Source organism: Aquila chrysaetos, chromosome 10 (assembly GCF_900496995.4).
Source record: "Aquila chrysaetos chrysaetos chromosome 10, bAquChr1.4, whole genome shotgun sequence".
Taxonomy (NCBI): domain Eukaryota; kingdom Metazoa; phylum Chordata; class Aves; order Accipitriformes; family Accipitridae; genus Aquila; species Aquila chrysaetos.
This window is the reverse complement of record NC_044013.1, coordinates 42,967,251-42,984,999: the sequence shown is the minus strand read 5'-3', so window position 1 is coordinate 42,984,999 and position 17,749 is coordinate 42,967,251. Positions and strand designations below refer to the sequence as shown.

Sequence of the window (17,749 nt, the reverse complement as noted above, 5' to 3'; positions counted from 1 at the left end):
GACAGAACTGACTAAAATTGTAAATGCAATTTTATTTTGCTAGTCTGGATTGTGCCCTTATAGCACATCTCCAATCTGGACGGAGTAGCCTGGAAAAACTCATACACTTTCTTTATTCCCCCTCTTCCTACAATTACTCCTTTAAGAAACAGGGAGCTGAAGGAGACATCTTAAGTCACAGCCCAGTTCTAGTTTGCAGGCAACCTCATCACATTTTCTTGTGATGAAAGGAATTTAGGCCCACCATAAACAGCCTACTTTTTGCACTCGCTACTCCTATCAAAAAGCTACCCCCAAAAATCCTCTATCCTTATGCTAGATTTTTTTATCTTCTGCAGGTTTCTTGCTTCAAACTAAACCCAGCAAGGTTCATTCAGTTAATTTTCAACACAAGCCAGAAATCAGCTAAGGCTCTCGTATATCTTTCAAGTTTTGGGGGAGAATTTAAGGAAAGAAGAGAACATTCCAGAAGGAGACTATGGAAGACGCTATGGCACACTTCAGGCCATAACCAACAGCATCAAGGCACACTCAGTGTGTCACTGTAGCTCATTTATGGCTTTATATCAGGCAGTTCTCTAGGATTTACCCAAACAGCATCTTTAAAGACTACAGCTATAATTCAGCATGTGAACTTTAATATAATTGTGTAATAATCTACCTGTAGACAAATTACTACCTCTATTCTAGTAACACTATCTGAAGAAGTTCCGAAGAACCATGTTCTAAAAGACAGTACTTGCCTTCTTTTCAGTCATGTACTAACATGGTTTACCTACAGTTAATCTTTTATCTCACTCATATTTTGGGATACAGAAAATTTTTAAACAGATCTTCAATCTTATCAGAGTAGCACAATTACTATGGTGCAGAGTTACCACAAGCCCGTTACTTCAGCTGGGTTCAGACAGTGACTTGATCACTACACATCTGACAATGCAAGCTAATTCAGAATATAGCTGAAAGTTGACATATTCAAGATAGTGTTCAAGTCAGTCAGAATTTGTGCCTTTCACAAATTACTTATTTTTCCTTCCCACACTATTTAATATCTTCTTATTCAGTAACATGACCTTCAGTATTCTTAGTGTACAATCTACTTCAAGTGGACAGTTTTAATCTTCGTTAAGGCGACATCACCAAAATAATTTTAGCAGCGCTGCCTTTTGCTTTCTGCACTGCAGGTACTCTTTTTGTAAGCAACATTATGAAAAATGCTGAAGATAGCAGTTCTTGCATACCTGACAAGAGTCTGTATGTAACACATAATTTACTCAAGCCATTTAGCAAGTTTGACCAACCAGCTTTTAGCAATGAGATAAACTGAACACGATAATACACAGGAGACAGCAGTTGGGTTTTTTAAACTTTTACCAACTGCTTCAGGAAACACGTGTCCCACTGCCTCTCCCCTACTGTTTCTCCGCTAGACGTACAGGTACACAAGGTTCACTATAAAAGTTGGATAAAAATTTCGGTAAGGGGCCTGTTGTAAACAAAAGCCTTTCTTATACGAAAAAATTAAAGAAAATACTAAGCTCGTATCATTAACATCTACTTATCCATCACAGGGGATCAGGAGCTTGTTTCTAAACCTATCTAGGCTCTGCTGTCTTCTTCAAAATAAGCTTAAGCTGCAAGTTGCTTGTATTTCACTCTGCTGGTGGATTTTCCATGTCAAATGCTGTACACTGCAAGCCATTTAGGACAGGAGCACTCTAAACAGGCAAGACATTATTTAATTAGTTTGACCTCTTCCCTAATAGCAATTTCAGAAACAATTCGGTTGAAAACTGATAGCACAGGCTGCATCCTTTCAGAGAACAGAAACAAACATTTCACTTATTCTTGTCCCATACCTCGCTTCCTGACAGGTAAAGAGACAACCGGTTTTCAATAGATGCATCTCGTTTACTACACAGTAGGAGTACCGCATACAAATTAATGGAAACTTAGTTAATATTAAAAAAAACCAATTTATTGAAATGATCAGAAGAAGTGCCCTCTAGAGGGCAATGCTGTGATAAATTTAAGTACTGAAAAATAGAGGCTTATAATGGCTGAATCTCTGCACTTCAGTATGAACATAGCAACGCTTTCAGTAGCGATAAACATTGTGGAGAAGAACAAAATAAGGCATTTCTTTATACACAGAAGCACTGTTTAAAGCACTGAATAGCTGAACAAAAAGATATAAACTTCAAAAATCTGCCTGTAGTACTATCATGGTAAAAATCATGGCATTAAAACCAGAAGGTGTTTTTTGTATTATGAACTACCACTAAGCAGTGAGCCTTGTAAATTCAGCATCGGTGCAGTAAGTCCAGTAAAAATCACACTCCAATATTTTGTCAATTTTGTCACTGCAGCTAGCAGATGCAACTATAGTACTTGCCTAAAAATAACAGCAACTGTGTTTATAAGGCAATCCTTGACATGTCATCTCATGTCTTGACATGTCATAGAAAGGCTTTTTTTCCCCCTCAAACGTGAAGTAACCCCAGACTTCTCCTCCTGTATCCCTAACACTTAGCAATACCTGGCCTGCTCCATCGCTCTAACTCCAAATTGTTATTCAGAAACAGATCTTGGTACTAGATAAATTTCAACAGCTACTGGGCAAAGCAGCTTTTTCTGCTATTAGCAAATTACAGCTGATCCACAATAAATTACCAATCAACTGATCTATAGTATCTCGCTTCTCTGAAAAGTGTCTGTTCCAAGCACCTTTCTCAGTATTCCTGACTTTTTAACTACAAAGGCACCTGAATATAACGCAAAGTATTTTTAGGGCAGCCTCCTTCATATACACCCTTTAACAAGAAACAAAACAAAACGAATGAAAATAAAGAAACAGAAAAAAACCCAAACACCACAAACAAAAAAACCACGCAAGTAAATATGTCAAAAACCAAAAAGCCCAAAAGGACCCAACTTTAATTATACACCTGTGCCACTTCTAGAAACAACAGAGAATGGATGAATATTGTCCATGTGCACTGCCTTTTCTCTAGCTAGAGAAGGCTTTGACATACAAAACTCAGCAGAGCAAGACTAACCAGTCCTCCTCCATTGCCTATCAAGGTTTATAGTCACCACTGTGTTACACACACACCGGCAAACAACCCCAGTAATGAGAGGAAGCAAGTGTTCAAAGAGAACCCTTGGGGAAAAAAAAAAAAAAACCACCAACCCAAACATACAACCAAAAAACCAAACACAAAGAAACACCACCTGTTCATTACATCTTGCCTGAAATCAGTCATTTTTAATACCAGCAGCTTACTGTGAATAAGGTGGTGTCAAGATGGCGCTAGATCTTATTTGAAAGATGTTTTTGGATGAAAATTTTCGTTTGTTCCGTATTAAGTACAGGAAAAAAAAACCAACTGAACTTAAATAGAGCCATCCATGGAGTAACAACTACTAATTAAATGTAAAACAGGATGTGCCTTTTTGCCGTGTAAGTGGGGCTATTAATGAAAGTTTTAGTTTCTAACTTAAAACCTATTTGATTACATATCAATAGCATATATAAAAGCACTGAGTGGCAAAACTCTGCATATATATGATCTTGCAACAAAAGGGGGCTACAAGTGTTTTCAACAAGATCAGTTATCTTTATAAGCATTTTAAAATTGGGAGCTAGACTGGCTGAACACATAACACTGGAACAGGTATGACACATCAAATGTTTTCCTCTTACTCCTCCTGGCAGTACAGTATCTGCTCAGTTTTCTCTAACATACAGGGGCCTGGTGGGAAAAGAAATACAGACATTACCCACTGAAGTTTAGGTACGCTACTTCTTTATGAAGCAACACAAACCATTCCAAAACTATATGTAACATCCTCCTCAGCTCCATTAACAGTAGCATATCCTCAACAGACAACTGCACGTCATCTCAACTGCTAACTTTTCCACTTAGCTAGAGATCAGCTTTTATACTTAGGACTGGTAGAAATGTCTGAGCAATAAGGATAAAAGATCTAATTCAATCCTTAAGTGCTGTAGGACTGAAGAGTGGCATATCAAAGAATAATCTTTAAAAAAAAAAAATTTAAAAAAAAGACAGCCAAGAATCATCACAGGCCAGAAATTTTTCCCTACACAAGCTTCTAAAACATACAGAACTATTCAAAAAGAGCAACAAATTGGGCAGAAAAATCTGAAAAGCAGAAGAATCCCTCCTTGTAAGGAAAGGTGGAAACAGTACAGGTTCTTCTGACTTTCTCATAAAAAAAACAAAACTGGAAGACCCTCTGCCTCTTCATGTCTAAGAACCACCTCCCATCTTCCTAAACTGGGATTCAGAGACTCCTTAGCTTCACCACATACAGCCTTTTGCTGGAGCCAGCTGCACTCACCACAAGACTCACCCACACTGCGCTGAGGACACATTTACTCCTATTGAAATTGCTTTGAGGCTCAGAGATTCTGCCTGACATGCATTTAAAGATGGTCTCACCCTGATGGGTGACTACATACCTTTTGCAACTGCTTAGTGTCAAGGCACCCAGCTGAGTCTAACTTCACACTTGAAGTGGACATTACAGATCTGATATTGTATAGGAACCACCCTCTTCCTGAGGGTGACTAAGACATCCTAACAATTCAAAAGACAGTTTCTTCTTCCTGACTTGAAACAGTAGGTCCTCATACTGATGTATATCAGCGTGGTTCAAGTGTTTCCTATATTACTGGAAAACTTCACAATAACTTAACAAGAGAGACCTGCTAACCATTCATAAGAAGCACAAATAGCAAAATGAAACAGTTTCAGCTATATTTGTTAGCTCTTCGAGACAGCTATATAGTAGGTATTCAAAGCACAATAGCTGAACAGATATAGTCAAAGCAATGAGGTAAGGAAAAAAAAAAAAAATCACTTTCAGGCAAGAGATAGCCAGAATTCCCCTCAGTTCATAATACTTGTACTGATAAATGATAAGCCTTGGCTCATGTGTATTTCTATGATAGTGTTCATACCTGCTTCAGGAGACGTTTTTGCTTATCAGAGTACACTGGATGCTAAAAAGTACTAAAATTTGGTTTGAATACATATGTCTGGTAAAGACTCTGTGCCCTGAATTTGACATTTAGCTTTTATCTATTTCAAGCTGATCATCTACTTTGCAAACCTACAATGAGACTAAACAGAAGTTTTCAAACACACTTGAAGACAGAAGTTTCAAAGATCAAACCCAGCCTTCTTTCTTAGTTTTAACTACTAAAATAGTGTTTCTGGACTTAACTCTTGACTTATTGATTACTGCTGTTAATTACTGCATAGATACCCATAGATACCACAGTTCATCCAAATATTTTAGAGCAGGATGGAAGTTTTGTTATTTTTTCTGTTTCACCTAAGCCCTTTCTTTTACTATTGTTATGACGTCATTTAGCAATTGTAATAACTCATTACTACAGCTTTAATCAGAAGGTTTTATCTGTATGTGGCAGGGTACCATTCAACTCTTTCAAAGTAACACATATATTGTAATATGACAAAACTGAAGCCATAAATACGGAGGTCAAAGAAACCATCAGCTATGATAAAAATCATACCTTCAGTAAGATGCTACATTGGTCCCTGCAAGGTATTAGTTCAGTGAGGGATTTAGCATCCCAGAAAGAATGAGGGCTTTTGTCCTTTAAACTGCCTTATGGGAATCACACCATGGGAAGGAACTGCACTCGGTGCTTACCAGCTGCCAGCATGCAACAACCAAGCCTATTAATTTCTCCACTAATGTTGCCATCAACAAGGTGTTTCACATTAAGTTCTTATGAAGCCCTTCCAAATCCAAGCATTTTCATAAATGTATCCTGAGATACCAAACTCTGCCATCACAACCAACTTTATCATCTTCCTCAGTATTTTATCAGCAAGATCAGTTCAAGGTTCTCCATTGTCTTTCCTTTGCTGCCATCAAGTGTGTCAAAAATACTGCTCAGGCATCAACACCATAAACAAATCACTGAAATGGCTCAACAGACTAACAATACCCATTTCTGCTCTTCAGAAAAAGTTAGAGTAAAAATCACTCCCAGTTGAGATATGATCCATCTAAATTGCAATTTAGCAAGTTAAGCAGTTACATATTTTATTAGAAACAACATATACACCAGTAAACATAAATTACATAAATGGGAAATAACGTTTGTCAAACATCTTTCATTCTGGACGTACGCTTGCTTTGCTAGACTGAGTATGCCTCTGCAGTATGAGCAAGACCCAATCTAACATGCCTGCATTAGGATCAGTGCTCTCCTTTCACTGTGAGTGACTATGTTACACAGCAAAACCATCTGTATCAATGCCTTGTTGACTGGCAGTGGTCTGCTACCATAGTAATAAGGTTTAAGAAAATCTACACAAACATCAAGTAGTGACATACATACAGAGAGAAGCAAGCTATTCCAACTTCATTGTGAACCAGTATTCCTTGCGGATGTTTGTAGGTTCTAACCAGATTTTTAAAGTCACCTCAATAAAGCTGCAAAGAGTAATGTAGAGAAAGATATATTACATTATAAGGCCTCTACAAGTTTCAGAAGTTCATTTTTACAGGCTGCTTTCACAGCCTAAGTTACTCTGATTACTTAAGCCAGGGCTCCCATCATCAAGAAAATCCTCATCAGCACCACGACGAAAGATGGTCTCGCCCACTGGAACTCCAGGCTCAAAATCTTTATCGTTCCGGTAATTTAAGTCCTCAAGCCTACAGAAACATTTGCTTACCAGCCACTACAAAAAACAGTCAATCAGTCTTAATATGTTCTTAAGCACTTTTCCTCTCTCCTGTAATTCCCACAGGCACATTTGTCCCTCCTGTATTTTATTTTTTTCTCTCTTAACTTTTGAACTTTTATGAGTTAAACCAGGAAAATCACTTTCAACATCATTCCTTGGTTCACAACATCAGCAGCAGCAGTAAACAGTTACTACATCAGCACCACCCCAAGTTCACCCTGCTGCTGCTGTCTAGCAACCTAACAACCACTACTGACCAATCTGTTACTGCAGATCTTGGAATATATGCTCATAGCTCCTCCAGGAACTTAAAAATAAATTAACTAAATTTCTGCAGTTTTAATGACCATTGCTTAGGCTCCATAAACAGTCTTCCCCACAAAAACACAAGCTACGTACACTGAACACATAACTGTAGCTCATTATATCCAAAATTAGAAGACCTAGATGGCATAAATTACAGAGCAAATGTATTAGCAGATACAGACCAACACCATTCAACACTGAAAGCTTATCAAAGAGCTGTGCACAGCTGTGCTTTAAGAACAGTAAATTTTTGCGCTTTTTTTCAGAATCCTGATACCTTTATAAACTCAGCTACAAGACCATTTGTTTTCTAAGTATTACTATGACAAAATCATGTATTTAATAATCTTCTACAAGAATGTTTCTCTGAAGGAGACAAAATCTGAGATCATGTTCTCAGACTGTCAGGTTAGGCACACCTAATACTAAGTACTTGGGTGTTAAAAAGGCATATAAGCCATTACAAACAAAAGGAACACACAACTGGGTTCACATTATTAAATCAATTAAGAGTTTTAGATTGCAAATTGAGATTTAAATTTGAAGCTGAATTTGAGCAATCATTTAAAGTTCCAACAACTTGTGTAAAACTCAAGACAGTCTTGAATGTCCAGCCACATGCTACCAGCGTTCAAGCTGTTTCTCTAACACATTCTACTGTTCTTAAAAAATGATTTACCTGGAAGAAAACTCCTTATGTTTTCTTCTGAGTTTGTTAATGTATCTGAAATCCTAGTTTAGTTAGCTCCCTCTCTTCAGGTAATTTTTCAGTCCCAGTGAAAGGCAAGTCACCTATGAAGTGGTAGCAGAGACCAGAGCCACCAAAAAGACTAACTGAATTGATGCAATCAGAACTAAATTCCACAATGCTTTGAAGTGGAGACGATCCATAGAAACTCTTGTTGCCTTGTCTCTTGCTACAAGGCTGGCACATTAGTTGGGTACAAAGTTTTTCAACAGTGTATCTTGTTTCACAACATATTAACAAGAGGACTTAAAGTGGTTATTTGTGAGTATTTGCAGGCAATTAGAGCCACAGCTCTTTACGGGAGAACTAGATTAAATGAATTGTTCTCTTATACCTCTAGATTATACTGCTAAATTCTAGCAAGTATATAAGAACACTTCCTTTTAATCTAGACTAACTTTTTAATTGTCTGATTCTATTTTAAACCCAGTAAGCAAAAAGCTGCTTTATCAAACTCAAGCCACAGAATAGGACAACTCTTACCACAAATGTACTCTAGAAACAGATTCCATAGAAGGTGCCATTTAAATATGAATCTAATTAAAAAGTGAAGTAATATCCATATTTCTTGAGGATAACAACTATAACCTGAAAATGTTTCTTACAAATCTGTCTCCATCTATCCATGGGAAAGAAAAACAGTAACAAGTAAAATAAAACATCCAGTTCCTTTTCCCCCCCTTCTCCTCACCCTCAGTTACAGCAGAAAAGCACATATACAGTATAATCACAAGACAACAGCCATGCAGCTCTTCTTACAGTGTGGCAAACACACCTTATCCTAGAAAAGGTTAGAATTCATCACCTGCTAAGCCAGCAGGGATGAGTTGAAGAATACAAGAAAGCTACTCATTTATGAGTTGGGCTAATCTTTTTTCCACTTTTCAGCCTACATCAGTAAAGCTAACTGAAGGATTATGAAAAAGTGAGCTCCAACAACTATCTTATTTTGGAAAAACAAAACAAAAACCAAATCTGATCTGAATTACAACCCTGAGCCTTATTTTTAATTCACATGTTTCATAAGCCTGTTATTCTGCAATTAAGTGAAGTCTTAAAATGCCCATAGGTCTTAAACACAAATGCTTCGCCAAGTATATCAATATAGTATTTCACATAATATGGCATTTTGTGCAGTGTTTGTTCACATTTTGCAATAAGTTACCAAAAGTATTCTCCATTTGAGTTGAAGGTTTATCAAAGCAAACATATTTTTAACACAAAAAATTAAAAAGTCCTACACCTGTTTTCTTATCCATTTCACCTACTTTTACAGGTTAATTGAATTGACTTTACTAACCTGATACTGTAGTTTACTTCTGAAAATAATTCAACAATAAATCCATGGGGAACTAGAAAGTAATCTATAGCAGGTCAGATATAGTGCTTATGTTCCAAAGACTTGGAATGCAGGTTGTAATTACATCTAAAAAAAATAAAGCTAAGAAATGTCATCAAGATGCTATAAAACAGGAGCAAGTTAACTATACTGCATGTTCCCTAAATAAATGCATTTCTGTCCTAATTAGAGATGTGCATTTTGAACTAGACTTATATGACCATCTACTTTTCCATATTATTCCACGTTATAATCACTACTTAACAGATCACTGGCAGCCACTATCTACCTTTAGGACTGCAAAACAACAAAAGACATTTTTGGTCTTATTACCTTCCCATGCACCAACACTACGTGACTTTTCAATGCATTTGGACCAAATTTGCTAGAAAAATACTTTTTGGAGAAAAGAGGTCTTTAAATTAATTCAATCTTGACATTGATCCTCCCTCTATCACTTCAGTTTTGCAATTCTGACAGAAGCATGATACAATTAACTCTCAGGAGAAACATCTCAAGCACATAGTCGTTACATGCCATTTTAATGCCTTTAAGCTTCTTCCAGGTCAGAGCTCACATTTGTAGTCTACATGTAGACTTTGGTAGAAAACAAGTGAAAACATCCTTCTTCTAGCATGCCTGTTCAGTTCTGTGTGAAAATGCAGGTAAATTTAACTACCAATAAATGAACAACCTGTAAAAAAGCAGGCTGCAGTAGAAAACAAACCTTTAAAACATGTGAAAAAGTTTTGGACACAGAACTTGTTATGCTGTTGTTTAGTACGTTGTGATAGTGATATGACAGCAAGGAATTATTTCACAAAATTAGTTGTAAATTCATATTAACCCCCACTGGGTTTTCACTGAACTTCACTGGAAACCTGAATGATTTTTTGGTCAGACATGGGTTAGTGAAATTGGGAGGTAGGGGTGGTGTGTGTGTATGTGTGTGTATGTGTGTGTATGTGTGTGTATGTGTGTGTATGTGTGTGTATGTGTGTGTATGTGTGTGTATGTGTGTGTATGTGTGTGTATGTGTGTGTATGTGTGTGTATGTGTGTGTATGTGTGTGTATGTGTGTGTATGTGTGTGTATGTGTGTGTATGTGTGTAGAAGAACGGGATTGAGGGAGGAGGGTTACTGTTACAGTGGGCTGAAGTATTATAAGCTGCTACTCCAAACTTGTTCAGAGAAATGTGCAATGCACATCATGGTTTATCTGGATGACTTCAGCAAGACATTTTTCAAAATCATGTTTGCTACGTCAAACAATACATACACGTTTTGTCATAGCAATTCTAGAACACTGTATTTAAGCTACTTTCTCTTAGCCACTAAGAGAAGAGAGCATGTACTCGGAATAGTTTCTTACGGTTGGTCAGCAGTCATGCACTGGATTTGAACTTTGTTCTTTTCAGTTCTTACCCCCATACTTCTCTGGCTTGAAGAATTAAGTAATAGACTTACAACTATAAAGGAGGTCACAGGACTATATCCAAATTTAAATATTTCATTATTAAACTGCCTGTTATATTGGAAATGTGATGTTAACAAAAATGATTGTGAACTGATTAAATTTATATATGAAAAACATCTTGAAGGAACACCTATGTTAAAAGCTTTAGAAACAGGAGAAGATCAAAGTCACAAAGAAATCCAAACAAAAATTCAGACAGAACTTCCACTCTTCAAATCATGAGAACATTCTGTTGGCACTTTAGCCATTTTCAAAGCTTGTTGACCAAAATGGCTCCAGCATCCCTTCTCAGAATCCCTGTATCTCCTATCTGTTTGCACATGCAGCAACTCTCCTGCTGGAGAGAGTAAGTGCTCTGCCTGGAGGAAGGTCCCTCATCTAAGCCAAGAGAGCAGAAGACAAACACAGAATTACTTCTTTTACTGCTGAAATGGAAAACACCTTCCCATGCAGAAGCAATGTCAGATAACAATAACAATACAGGGCCAAGAAAGACCAGACACTAGGCAGCAGACCACGTTATTCACAACTATCTCAGCACTCATTCTTTTCATGTATAAATTTGTGATTGTGATGTGCTGTGGTACTGGAAACTATCTTCCGTAAGTACTCATCCCAGCCTTATAACCTTTTTCATGGTTTTGTCACAGTAAATTCCAAGTTTGCTGGAATAGCGTTAGCTATTCACAAGATTTTATTACAAAAATGGCATGCGTGATGTTCAAACTTTAACCCCATCCTTACTGTCTGCTGCAGATGACTACTAGCATCGGAGCTCCTCTGTTAAGCTTCCCCCAATCTGGTTTGTGCTTCCTGCCTACAAATCCAGATGAGTGAGAACCAAAAAATTCTACCATTACTGATTTAATAGACACCATCTGTTTCAAAATACATATATACGCTCACATTAATGACATCAACCTCTTAATAGAACGTAAAGACACTAGCATTTAAATAAACAAAATTGTTTAGCCTATCTTTTTCTTTGCCCCCAAAAACAGGTGAATCAAGCACAAGACAAACCGCCAACATTGTTTCTTCCATAAAGAAACAGTCATTTATCCACAGGTAAACAGGCTAGATGTTTCTAACTGATTTTCCTCTAGTCTTAAAGAAGGATAAACTTAACACCTTTGCTTTAGCATTAAGCTACCTCCATGCAGAAAAACAAGGCAGAGGCAATCTGCGGTGGGCGGGGGGGGGGGGAGACTCGTCTAATTAAACCAAAAGAACTTAAGATCTCTGGAGCACAATAGGAACAATTAACATTGATACAAGAGGGAAGGTACACATAATCTCAATCATGAAGGCCACTGTGCTATCTCAGATGTAAGCTAGTATGGCATCATGCCATAAAATCTGTTACCTTTAGCCCTACCTCAAAGGAGGTATGCCAGCTGACTCACCAGCAAGCACTGGAGAACAAGAGGTGCTTCAGAAAAGCATATCTTACGAACTCACTCAAGAGGAACCTATTTAACAACGGATCTGAGAAAATTACAGGACAGACATTTGCTGCAGCACCACCTATAAACCTCAACCATGATGGATTGTCTCGTAACTGGAAATACCTTTTCAAGACTGCAGCAACTAGTTACCGGTTAAAAATATCAGGCAAGTCTTCCAGAATCAACAGAATCACAACCACAAAGATGTATTTATTACATTTATTTAATCCCAATCCTTATCCAAAAGTCCATAAGCAGCCAAGTCAAACTGCTGGGCTCTCTCAGAAGCAGTACCAATAAGGAAGAAATGGCTAAAGTACTTCTAAATGTATTAACTGACAAGCACTTTGAATTCATAATGTTGATTTTTTTTTATATAGTTATGCATGCATCAGTGCTCTTGATACTGCTTAGTATGACAATGCTGTGCACACATGATTTGCTTTCAAGAGAACTGTATGTTTATAGTACTGATGAAATGGATCACAGCATACACTTATTTTGTAACATTTTTCTTTGAAATTTTCTTAACACTACATGCCAGCATGAAGTGGTATGATAGGTGGCTTCCATGACAATGAACTAAAAGCAAGATAGCCCAAGTCACACCTATCTAATCCCCTAAAGAGAGAGCATGAGGTTAAAAAAAAAAAAAAGAAAAAAGAATGAGCTTTTAAACATGCTGAATGAGACAAGCATTGCCTCATTCAAGTCCTGCCTCAATGACTATTTAGAAGAAAAGGCCCTTCTTTAAACAACTAAGATAAGATACAAGTTGGATATATACATCTGCTGGGGCTAACCTGCAGTACCTATCAAGTTTGCCACATTAAAACTAGAACTAAAGTACTCATTAGATAAAAATCATGGTTCTTTCAAATGTTTCTAATATATAATACTCATCAGTAGGTCTCAAAACATGGTAGGAATGAGGAAAAGCATTGTTCTAAAATAACTGTAATACAAGAAAAACAGACATTTAACTCAACCTAAGCTAAGGGCACCACAATGAAGCTGATATAATACAGCTACAGCTCAAATCACACCACTGCATTTTCAGTAATGGCACAAGCCTTCCATGCAGAAGATGACCATGTGCACAGTCCTGCTAACTTGAACAGCATTTATAGTAAGAGTTCTGAAGAAATAACTTTATGTACTTGAAAACTAGTTTTAAACAGGTCAGGATTATGTCTTAGTGTAAATGCCTATTTTTAAAAACTTAAACTGAGGTGTAACCTACTCTGTCAGGCAGATCAAAAGACAAAGCAACATCACCCATTAATAAACACCTATGCTCACAACACCCAAAAGCCACATTAGGAGCCCTGTTTTCCTTGTGTCAGGTAATAAAGTAGCTCCTGAGAAAGCCATTCAACCCAGGCAAGGCTTAATCAACTGAATACATTTTTAGTAGACAGGTTGTTCTGCCAATGATATTTAGGCTCTTATAAAAAGGGGAAAGAAGAGACCAGCTGTAACTTCATTAGCAGATCTGCACATATAGACATAGTACATAATTTACTACTTCTCTACAGTAAATCTCAGAAGAAACCCAGAACCATTTTGATTAACACACACAGCTTTGATACTTGGGAAATATCTTCAATTATCATCACAAATTACATGTTATAGGCTGGAAACTCCCCACACCCTATATGAGATCTGAAATTATTATTTATTAATAATTACTGATTTTTATTGTCCTATTGATTTCCTAAATTTAGGCCTAAACAGTTCTTATTTTCAGGCTGACCAGTATTTCAGTGTTCACTTCACAGACATTTCAGCAGCCCTTCCACAGTCTTTGCCTTTAGTTTACAAAATGGGCCTGAAGTTCACAAAAGCAAGGTAAAACTGATTGAAACAAAACTATTCAAAAGTTGCTCCCCTTCATACTACAGTAATTCCAGCCACTTTAGTTCATGAATACCAGAAGCAGCTACAGGGGGTTGAAAATAAACTTTGTAACAAACATACATAGTATATATCTGAGCTATAGAGAGGCAGAGGTTTTCCAGCTATTGTTTGCCCAGAACATTTTACAAGAGGGTACAAACATGTTTTAATTAGCACTGATGGGAGTTGGTTATAGAGTTCTTGAAGACAGACAACGTTGGAGAGTTGGGCAAGACAGTCAACAGATGTTAATTCAATAGCTGTCCCATTGATAGCAAGTTGGATAGACAAAAAAGTTGAGAGCTGACAAAGAATACAAACTGAGCACTCAAGGCTGGGTGGAGCATCAGAAACAGTATAGGCAGAAGAGTCAGCAATACACACAAGACAGACCTCACATACAGTCATAAAGGTAAGTATTAATGCCTTTTTTTTTTTTTTTGTAGAACAGAAATTAACAAGTTACTCCTGTACAGAAAGTAACTGCCATCACTTCAAGGACAAAACTCAACCAAAGTTATACGGAGGCAAGTATTTTACTGGATTCTTCATTGCTCTTAGCCTGGATACATTTTTAGACACAGCCATTTAGTGAACACATCCATTGAATCCTGTAACATTTACTCTAAGTGAATGAACTACATCTTATAAAAAGCCACTACCCTTTAATTTAATTTTGGGCACATTAAAACCAAACACAGTCTCATCTGTGGCCATCTACCATCAAAAACTGGACTCCAGAACTGAGACAGACCCAAGAAAAAAGCAAAACCTCAACCTGCTTCAGAATCATTCGTGTTCAGTGTTGTACTTGCTCTGATCAACACTGAATTCAGGTGGGAATGCCATGAGCCACATCTGGAACATGAGAGCACTTCTATAAGCAGCCCTTTCTAGGTGCTTCATCTGATCCCTATTGTATTCCCCAAATCCTTTGTTCTAATACCTATCCTACACAACTTTAAGTCTAAGCATCAATATTACCCCCATGATGCAGCAGTACCCAAGTGGTACAGTAATTCTGTTACAGAGCCATATTGTTAGAAAGGGCTTCCAAAATCTTGAGACATTATTTTATATGAACTCAGCACATGAAGAAAGGTAATGCAATCAAGTCCATACACTAATAGGAGTCACTCTACTGTGGTCACCAGAGAAAGCAGGGATCATCTTCTCTTGTGCGTCCACCCATAACCCAGTCTAACCAAGAAGTTACATGAACAAATAATAGCACTAAGCAACAATACAGGAGGTTCTCTGTATTTCAAAGATCTTGTGTGTAAAATACCTGCACAAAAATTATAATTCTTATCAAAAGTGTAAATAAAATAAATTCAACAAGTGAGTATCTAAGTCGATAAATTGGTTATCAGACAAAAAAATTCCAGCTTTGCAACAGTGACTGGTCACTTCTCACTGTCAGACAAATCAAGATCCACCCTGCAGAAAAATAAGCCTCAAAACAGAATGCGAGATTTGTTTCATTTCAGAAGGTTCCTGCACCATTAGATTCTTCCCTAAAGAAGAGACTTCATTGTTACGGCAATTAGTATTCCTCCACCCCAGCAAAGAAAAAAAAAAAAAAAGCTATGAAAGGGTAATCTAGCCATTTCGCAGCTTTGCCTCCTTACTCCACCCAGTCTCTTCTCTGCTCAATGGCTGCACACAGCATCCATAAACATGGTAATATCAAAAGAAACACACAAAAAATGAGATCCCTAAGAACAAGCTAGAAATTTGCAATAAATCTGTTTAAAAATATTTTCTTTGTTTAGTTCCCTAACATAATTTTCCTATTTAACAAAATGACTCTAAGGGCAAATAACATTTTGATAGCAGACCCTCCCTCTTCCGAAAACCAGCCGAATGCTGCACAATCATTTACAAAATGATCACCACTGAATGTAGGTTCTTTAACCCCCATCTCCTAATACTATAAACAATACTGCCACAGGAATATACACCTAAAAGAATCTCCACATAAATACATAATTCAGCCAGGTCAATATGCCCAAATATTTATTTACAGTAAAACAGTGTTTATTAAAGATTTTAAATATAGCTTAGATTAACCTTCCACCATCCCCTGGTTAGGTAATTCATTATGAATTGACTTGACCTGCAACAACCAAGCCCTCTGCTGCAGCACTATCTGCAAGGAAATTTTACCAGTGATACTACGGCAAAGAAAGGGAAGGTGTCATATCATTATTGGTATTAAAGGTCAAGTTTAATTGCATCCACCTTAAACAACAACCAAAAAACCAAACCCTCACACCCACAGAACTGACTAAACCCTAAACTTTTTAAGGGAGGCACCACTCCCACCCCCCAACTTCCATCAAAAGCCCTGCCTGCGTATAACCTCCTGCTGAAACAAAACCTCAAGAGTAGCAATAAAGAGAGCATTTTAGCAAACTCGATTGCTATTAAAAGGTTTTCAAGGAAAGTCTGTGCAACTGTAGACAACTGGGCAGCGATATGACCCCAAGAAGGAGAGATTAGACCTCCCTCCCTCCCTCCCCCGTTTTTACTGCAGCTGGTTCTGAAGGTCTGAGCCACCTCCTATCAATGCTTTCCCTGCTAGATCACTGCAGGAAAACAGGGTGGATGTGAAACAAATTCTTAAAATAACACCTACTTCTTTCCCTTGTATTATCAATTCTCGTTTTGTTTTCTGTGCTGCGGCCGACTCTGGATATCTGGGCCACCTCCTGACAAACGCCTGCCTTGCCCTCGGAGAGGACGGGGGAGAGGAGAACAGGAGGAAACCCTCCAGAAGGAATTCGGGGAAGGGATGCTGGGTATCCTCTCGGGCACACATACACCGGCCTCCTCGCCCCAGACTATTTTTTCATCATTATTCGCGTCTGGCCCACCGCCTCCTCCCCGGTATCTTGCTAAGTCACCAGAAGAAACGAAGCGGCCTAAAGGGGTGGGGAGGACACGAAGGCCGGGAGAGCCGGAGCCCACCGCAGGGGCTCCTCTCCGCCTCACCCCACCCCGCTCCCTTGTCTGGCCCACTCCTCCCCCGCGCCCTGTTTTCCTGCTAAGTCACCGGCAGCCAGGACGGCCGCCGAAGCCCGGGAAGGGCCGGCGGAGAGGGGAGGGAACGGCGCCCGGCGGCCCCCACCCCACCCCACCCTACCCCACCCCACCCCACCCCACCCCGCCGGGGCGCGGGGACTGTCCCCCGCCTCGCCTGCCTCCCTCCCGCCCCGTCGCCCTGCCTCCCCCGCCTCCTCCCCGGCTCCCTCCTCACCAACGGGCGCGGCCGCCATTTTGAGAGCGAGCCGGAGAGAAGGAGGGAGGGGGCAGGAGGGAGAGCGGAGGGCGGGGAGCCGAGGAGAGGAGAGGAGGGGGGAGAGAAGAGGAGAGGAGGAGAGCCGCGCCGGCCGCACGGCCCGCCGGGCCCCGCCGCCGGCCGGGACAGCCTCCCGCGAGGGGCGACGGCGGCCGGGGGAGGGAAGGCAGGCGGGCAGGGAGGGAGGGAGGGGAGGCGCGGCCCCAGCCTTACCCGAGCCGCCGCTTCGCTCTGCTCTGTGGGGCCGGCGCCGCCCGCCTCTCCCATTCACCGGTGCGGCGGGGCGGGACGCGGAGGAAGGGGGTCCGGGGAAGGGGAAGGGGGGGCGTCCCGGAGGCTCTCGCCGCTCAGCACCGCTCCGCTCCGCGGTCTGTCAGTGGCGCCCCGGCCGCCAGGAGGGAGGGAGGGAGCGGCGCGGCCCGCCGCGCCACTGCGCATGTGCGCGGCGGCGGCGGCTGGAGGAGGGGGGG

General features: G+C 39.6%; 1 protein-coding gene across 2 annotated transcripts in view; it reads right to left on the bottom strand.

Annotated features, from left to right (window-relative positions):
- Nucleotides 1–17,712, bottom strand: part of PAFAH1B1 (platelet activating factor acetylhydrolase 1b regulatory subunit 1) — a 38,097-nt gene extending 20,385 nt beyond the window's left edge. The window contains exon 1 of one of the 2 annotated variants that reach the window (XM_030029142.1): nucleotides 17,493–17,712. The gene's annotated coding sequence lies outside the window, so the exon portion shown is untranslated. Of the gene's footprint in view, nucleotides 1–17,237; nucleotides 17,360–17,492 lie in introns of those variants that run through there. The other variant, XM_030029143.2, reaches the window with a different exon arrangement.
- Nucleotides 17,713–17,749: the final 37 nt, after the last annotated feature.